An 8,345-nucleotide genomic window follows, 5' to 3' on the forward strand; every position below is an offset into this window, starting at 1 on the left:
TTTGGTCAACCTTGGTTCCTAACTGGGTAATCAGTTCGTTAACATGAATGTTCTGGTTCATGAACTCTTTTTTTTGTTAGGTTTGAGCAGTGATAAAATTTTCCATAATTTTCTCAAGGCTTGGCTTTGGTGGCACAGGTTGCATAGGTTGATTTGGTCTTGGGGCTTGGTAACCTGGTTGTCTCAGAGGTGCATTATTTTGGATAGGGTTATTGTTCTTATAGGAGAAGTTCGGGTGATTCCTCCATCCAGGGTTATAGGTATTCGAATATGGGTTCCCTTGGGTGTAGTTCACTTGCTCGGAGTGGGTTTCGTTTAATAGACTGCATTATGCGGATTGGTGTCCTTTGGTTCCACATATCTCATAATCCGACGAAACTGCAGCTGCAGTATTCGGGTTTACGCACATATGCTCCACCTTAAGGGCTAATGCATCCATTTTAGCTTGCATCATGTCTATAGATCTTAACTCATGTACTCCTCCTTGGACTTCCTTCTTCTCGATTGTCGCTCGTTCGACTCCCCATGATTGATGGTTTTGAGCCATATCTTCGATGAGGGCACTAACTTCAGGATAAGGTTTGTTCATCAGTGCACCGCCTGCGGCAGCATCGATGGTCATCTTAGTGTTATAGTGAAGTCCATTATAGAAGGTCTGAATGATTAACCAATTTTCTAAACCATGATGTGGGCATGCTCTTAACAGCTCTTTATATATCTCCCAAGCTTCGAACAACGATTCTCCTTGGTTCTGGGTAAATCTAGTTATATGGTTTCGAAGAACGACAGTCTTACTTGGGTGAAAGTATCTAGCAAGGAATACTCTTCTAAGGTTATCCCAAGTCGTAATGAAATTTGGTGGAAGGGAATCTGACCATGATAGGGCTTTATCTCTGAGGGAAAAAGGGAATAATCTTAAACCGATTGCCTCAGGAGAAGCTCCATTGGTTTTAAAAGTGTATGCTAATTGGAGAAAGATTTTTAAATGTTGGTTTGGGTTCTCAGTAGCGAGACCTGCGAATTGTCTCTGTTGCACTAGTTGCAACAGGGAGGGTTTAAGTTCGAAATTATTAGCTAGGATGGTTGGGTTTACTATACTAGAACTAGGTTCTTCGTTGGATGGTTGGGTGAAGTCCTTAAGAGGTCTTTGGTTTTGATCTTCGGCCATAGCTCTCCTAATTCTATGGAAGAATAAACGTGTGCGAGCGTAACATTCAGGTTCCGCCAGAGGATATACTAAGCTTCCGGTGCTGCGAGTTCTTCGCATTGACCGATGGGTAATAACCTAAGTCTAAACGATATAACAACATGGTACGAAATTTGACAAAATTGGTCCCCGGCAACGACGCCAAAAACTTGATGCGTGCTTTTCGCAAGTATACGAACGCGTCAGAGTAATATAAAAGATTGTCGACTCCACAGAGACCAAGTGTTAATTTATCGTTATCTATTGCTATGGTGTTTATCTAAGGTAATCGAAATAGGGGTTTTAAGAGTGTACAATGAAAAATAAAGTATTAAATAAAATTCAATTAATAAAGACAGGCTCGAATGTAATTCACATAATCAATTAATAATCCAAGTACTTGCTAATAGAAATACTTATGGGCAGTGTTTCCTACTTTGAAAAGAACCAATTTAATGGGAACTGTCGCTTTCGTGTATTCAGAACCGAGTTATACTCCCTAATCAAACTCTCTTATTGTCACTTATAAAAAGGCGCGCATTGCGTTAGAGTAGTAAACCTATTTTTAAGAAATATAGTATCTTGTCTAAGTTGAAAAGTATTTTGACCTGGATTTTTTAACCAGAAGAGGTTCTCACAAACCAGACTCTAAACTTATAAACGCGTCCGAAAATAGTTTTAAAATCACTTTTCTTTTTAAGTTAAAAACTCCTAATGAACTAAACAAAGCGCTTTCGCTGTATTTGAAATAGTTAGAAACAACTAAGTTTAAAAGGACGTTGGACGGCTTTCGATCTTACCCAACAGAAATTAAGTGCAGGAAAACTTAAGTTGAAAGTCAAAATAGCCCTTAAGTGGTTCTACGAACAATTGTACGGATTATTGGTTCAATTACGATCCTTACATTCTAACCTTTATAGGTTTAGCTAGACATGGTAAAGTAAAGGTGCATTTTAATTTAAATAAAAGTAGTGCGAGTGCGGAAAGTAAATAAAAGTAGTGCGAGTGCGAGAAATAAATGAAAGTAGTGCGAGTGCGAGAAATAAATGAAAGTAGTGCGAGTGTGAGAAATAAATGAAAGTAGTGCGAGTGCGGGAAATAAATGAAAGTAGTGCGAGTGCGAGAAATAAACAAAGTAAAGATAGTGCGGGAAAGTAAAGTAGATAAAGGTAAAGCAATAAAAACCTTCTCCAATCGGAGGGTTGAACAATGTGCGAAACGGAAATGAAAATGGTGGCAGGATTAACTTCCTTCCAAAGTGCTCCAAACTCGATTACAGCGATGTGAAGTGATTACCACTTTTACAATACTGAATATATGCCTAAATATAACTAAGTTTGTTCTAAGTTTGGATGCTGAAACAAATGAAATCGAGTCTCTATTTATAGGCAAGGAAAATAATGGAAATGACAAGGATGCCCTTCACTTGGAAATTGGGAGGGAAAAACTTTCTTCTTGTGGTGCCCGCCATAAGGGTAAATTGTGGCGCCCAAGTGGAGGTAGTGGGAGACGTGGCAGTTGAATCATGACACGTCATGGCTGGACCTATGGCGCCAGCCACAGTGGGAGTCACAAGTGCAAAATGCTGAATTTTAGTCTTTTTAGCTCATTTTCACTCCTTTTCTCGATCAGGGCTCTGATTAGACTGAAAACCTAAAAACAAAGAAAAACATATTAATAACATAACAAAATAAAAATAAAACAACTAAAATGCATGCGAAATCGGAGTCGAAAATACGGTGAAATTCAGTGTCATCAGGAATTCAAAGTTGGGAGAGGGCATAAGGTCATTATTTTCAATGGGGTTTAACAACGATTTATGCTTGAATTTTAGAATATAAACAGATAAACGCACATTGTGATGCAGATATAAAAGTGATTATTATCTTGGTTTTTTATGTTATCATTTTTTCCAGAAAAAAGATAAAAGATAAAACATAATATGGATAAACGAAATAAAATTTTATTAATGATGATAAAAATCTGAAACAAAACCCACATAGATTCACTTTCACTTTGGGCACAGTGAAAGGATTTTTGAAAATAACAAAAAAAACATATTACTATAAGTGAATAACAGAAGGAACATCAACAACAATCCAATTTTGGCATATTGATCCATGTGTCACAAAGTTTTGCGCTTCTTGCTCTTCATCGTCTTCTAGGATTACGGTAACAGGCTGATCTTTGGAATGAATAAAGCCAGCGTTGTGAGACACTTCTTTAATTCTCTTCAAATCTCTTTGGGTTGAACCGGGTGAAAAGCCCAAACCATACCCATTCTTATTCTTAGCAAGCTCAATAACATGTCCCCACCTAGTAGATTGACCATTCTCTACCCCATGTTGGGCAACTTTCAAAGATGTTTGGTAACATGAAACTATACCATATATTTGACTCGATTCGCGTGCATTTTATTATGACTTTTTATATGTTTTTATTATATTATGCTAGTGTTGTTGCCCTGTTTCAGGTACTTCTCAATGCAGAACTCACGTGCGAGAAAGAGATAAAGAAAAGAGAAGAAATGAAGAAAAGTTGAAGAAAAGAAGAAAAAGGCTGAAATTTCAGGTTCTGGGTTTGTGGCGTTCGTCATGGGCTTGTGGAATTCACCATGTCCCCCTGCCACGTCACCCTAAGTTTAAGTACCATCGTGTTCTCCATGGCCATGTGGCATTCGCCACAGGCACGCAGTGCAGGTTTTTCAGCAACTGCACAAACTTGGTCAAGGACTCCCCTAAAATCTCTCAACCACTTTTACATGATTTTAGGTTAATTTCATCTCCACTTACTAGTATAAGAAGGAAATTGAATGGGAAAAAAAAGGGATCCAAGTTTTATCGTGTAATTTTGATTCTTAGGCTTAAGCAGAAATACTTGAAAAGTGATAGTTCTTCCACATCGGAAGGCTATTGCACCGTAGTTCTTAAGTTTACTTATTGCTTGGATCTAGTGTGTCGGCATCATTTATATTTCTAGTTTGATATTTGTACTCGAAGAATTCTCCGCAGTTTAATCCAATTTTTATTATTCATCAGGTTCTTTTAATTGCATATCTCTTTAGTTTCCGCTTTCATTTGGCTTAATTCCATAATATTATGTGTATACTTACAATTCTGAATTTTGATCATGATTATGTTTATGTTTAATAATTATAACTGTATGATTAAGTTTCAAACCATGTCTGGCTAAAGTCTTTGACATCGGTATGTAAGGATCATCGTCCCAACGAGATTCAGTAATAATTAATGTTAACTTTTATAAGCTATTTTTCTGGTTGTGATTTCCAATTCCAATTTAAAAAAGGTTTTTGCACGAGAGTGAAAAATCATTAAGGTTATAAATCAACAGAGCGAGAGTTTGAGATTTTAACCGGATAATGGTTTCTAGGCATTAATCTTAAACACGGCGAGAGCGCTTTAGGATTAATTTCGATTTATCAATTTCCAAAAATTACTTTTAATTCAGGTGTTTGAGCGAGAGCAAAACATTTTTACTTAAGAGTATAGACTGAGTCAATAACACGAGAGTGTGAAGCAAAATCTTTTAATTTGATATTTCCTACTGAAATATGATTTACCTTATTTTATGTTAATTATTTACCGAATCCTCGAAGAATGATGTGATCTATATACCTATGCCTCCTTATTGAATATTTTTATTATATTATTATTTCCCATTTAATTTTATTTCTAGCTTCCCTTAATCTAAAAAAAAAGAAAACAATCATTAGCCTTAGCTTTACATAGTAACTTGAGATATCGATAGTTTGGTGTTTGGTCATTTGGGTTCGATATCTTTTTAAAACAACGCCATACGACTGTGCACTTGCAGTTAAACATTTCAATAGACATACTAAGTCCCGATCAAGTTTTTGGCGCCATTGTCAGGGACCAATTAAGTCAATATCGTAACTCTGTTGTTGCACCTAAGGCATTATTTTCTCTATTACTATGTATCACCTAAATTTTCTCTACGATTATCACTCCCAGTATTTTGAGGAACCGCAAGATTTCCATAAATCCGACCTCGAAATATTAATGGAGGATTTCATTATGATACAAACTCACCCTAGGCTAGAATCTATGATGAAGCGCTTTATGGTGACACAAACTCTCTAGAATGAAGATTTTAGAAAACAAAGTCTTTATTTCAATAAAACCCTTAGGCAGTTGAACAATGTGGTCGAGTCCCTAGCGACTCACAACAAGGCAATGGAGACTCAAATTTCTCTGCTTGCCCAGACACCTCTAGGACCCTTCCCTGAGAAACATGCGGATGTTGTAATAACAACTAGTGAAAAATCTATCAAAAATCCTAAGGAGAGTGATAGTGAGAAGGGTTCAGGTGAGAAAAGAGTATAGATTGAGAAAGATCCACCGACACCACCCGAAAGGGAGGATGTCGAAGAGGTAGAGAAGGAATCAATTTGTGTTGTTCCTCCTCCCTATAAATCACCAATTCCTTTCTCATAGAGGTTTATGGAAGTTAAGGTAGACTCCAAATCCGAAAGGTATGAGGAGTTATTGGAAAATATCCACACCAATGAACCTTTGTTTAAGATCCTGAATAAGAAGAGAAAATTAGAAGACCATGAAACTAGGGAACCCATTAGTATTAAGAGGGGAAAGTTAGACTTTAAGGTGGTGGATGGAAAACTTGAACCTAAACTTGAAAAGATAGTTCTTATGATAAAGCCAGAACTACCACCACAAGTTCAGAAGGATAAACTACCTCGTAGAAGAAAAAAAAGAAAAGGTTATGGATATGAGAGATGGATTGATAAGTGGCCATGGAAATCGAGGATAATCAAAAGTTTGACCGAGGATTCATCCTCAAAAGAACCACCATGAGTACTTACACTCCTGAGTCATCGAGCTACCGACGTAAAACATAGCGAATATTTCAGTTTTATTAATGTCATTTTCTATCTATCTATTTTATATGCATGTTTTTATTTTATAGGTTCGTCGCATTTTATTTTTTGATTGATTAATTATTTTTGAGGCTATGTGTTCCATTAAGCAGCAATATATCACTCAGAAGCCTTTAAAAATAATTTACAACCACCGTTATACCTTTTTCCAAAGCCATGAGACAAAAGCCACATTTCTGAAGCCCGTGGCGTTCACCATGCCTCATGGTGTTCGCCAGAGAGCTAAAATGAAAATTTTCATATTTAAGGGTCGTGGCGTTCGCCACAGCCCCATGGCATTCGCCATAAACCTCGGAAACCCAAAAACACGGTTTTCAACATGCAGCCCCATGTTTTATCCCACTTTTTCAACTTCCAAAACCCACTTTCTCCATATTAACTCACCTTAATTCCCCCACTCACACCCTTCATCTCCAACATTTCAAACTCCCACTCTCATTCAGGTATTTAAAACCTCATTTATCATCCAGTCCAAGCAATACCTATTCCTCATTGCCAAACCAAAAATACAACTCCACTCTAAAAATATTTTTCCTTCTCACCATGCTTCCAAGAGTTCAAGCTAAAACGAAAAGGCCAACGACAGATTTGTCTAACATCATCTTCAATGAGGGAGAAGTCGGGAAATTATAAAAAGAAAGGTACTTGAAGTTCTACGAACGTTCAGTCACTCCGACAAGGTATGCCGACGAACCTTGTCTACGTAGGTTAGGATTACTCAGTAGTGTACGATGGATACTCAATAGATTATATTTAAAACACTTTTGTTACTTGAATGACGCTACGTACGAAAAATTGACTTTGGAGATTTTGCGTTCTTTTACATATTATACGTCTTTGGTTGATCAATACTCTTTTGGCACGATAAAGTTTAAATTATTTAATAGAGGTTATGAATTAAGCCAAGATACTATTGGGGGCATGCTAAATTTGCCCCATGGGAATGGTATAGCCTATGCATGTCCTTTAGAAGACGAATAACAATATGAAGCATTCTGTTTCTGGGAGAAATTGACAGGTGAGAGAACATCTGACTGAGAAGGGCTAAAAGCTTCGCATATCCATAACCCGGCCATATGCTATGTGCATCGCATATTAGCTAACACAATTTTCGACCGAATAAACAATGGTAGGGCAAATTCTAAAGAGCTATTCTTTTTACATGTTGCATTCACACTAACATGAGTCGATGTGACTCCATTCATGATAACACGCATGCAGTTGATTTGCACAAGAGGGGTCACCCCTTTCTATATCGGAGGTTTGGTTACCTTCATAGCTTATGCACTAGGCTTAGATAATGAACTTGCAACTATACAACCCCTACAAATGCCCTCCCTGGATATCGATTCCTGTCGATCCCAATGTTTAATTAAGGTCGGGTGGGAAGACAATTACTCTCTCATGGTTGGTAACCGCGATATTGGGAGTATCATTTTACCTTGCCACACACGTACAAATGTGCGAAACAGGAATAATTGCCTCTATGATCTGACCACCCCTGAACCCGGTCATACCACCTCCTCAGCATGGTAGGTATGGACGAACTTGATTACACTAGATTTAAAATTGTTATATTTAGTGTTCAAGACATATTTACCAATGTTGTCCATTTTAATAAGCTTGGCAATGTGACTCTGAGTGATAGTCACATTAACCCCCATAAAAAAAATATATCATCTCCGCCTCTTTAAATTCCTCCAGACCCATCTTAACCCTTGACTTCCCCTTGAGCTTTCTATTTTCAGTGATCTTCTAATTATCTTCAAGAGCAGCAGAACTTTCATAAAAAACTTTAGCCCTAACCCAAAAATCCTTGGCCAAGTAGGGAAAGGTAGGACCATTCAACATTTCAAAGTAGGTCATCCATCCTTGAGCTTCGAAATAGACTTTTAATGGAAACCCATTAACCCTAAAAGACTCAAAGTTTACAATTTGCTAAATGATCAACTTTAGATCTTCTTCTATAAGCATCAAAGTTGGGCTTGATTTGGAGAGCTTTTCTAGAGTTTATAACCATATGAATTGGATTTGATGAAGATGACATTGCAATGGGGTTTAGGGTTCTAGAGAGGTTTTGAGAAAAATGGTTGTTTTTCTAAGGAGGCTTGAGAACAAAGTGTTGGCACTGGAAAAAGAGAGAGAGAGAGAGAGAGAGAGAGAGAGAGAGAGAGAGAGAGAGAGAGAGAGAGAGAGAGAGAGAGAGAGAGAGAGAGAGTGTGT

At 37.4% G+C, this 8,345-nt stretch overlaps 1 non-coding gene across 1 annotated transcript; it reads left to right on the plus strand.

Annotated features, from left to right (window-relative positions):
* The first annotated feature begins 677 nt into the window (after positions 1-677).
* Positions 678-784, plus strand: LOC127108920 (small nucleolar RNA R71). The gene has a single exon (XR_007796418.1). It is a non-coding gene; the product is annotated as a small nucleolar RNA R71 (small nucleolar RNA).
* Positions 785-8,345: the final 7,561 nt, after the last annotated feature.

Source organism: Lathyrus oleraceus, chromosome 7 (genome assembly GCF_024323335.1).
Source record: "Lathyrus oleraceus cultivar Zhongwan6 chromosome 7, CAAS_Psat_ZW6_1.0, whole genome shotgun sequence".
In the NCBI taxonomy this organism is placed as follows: domain Eukaryota; kingdom Viridiplantae; phylum Streptophyta; class Magnoliopsida; order Fabales; family Fabaceae; genus Lathyrus; species Lathyrus oleraceus.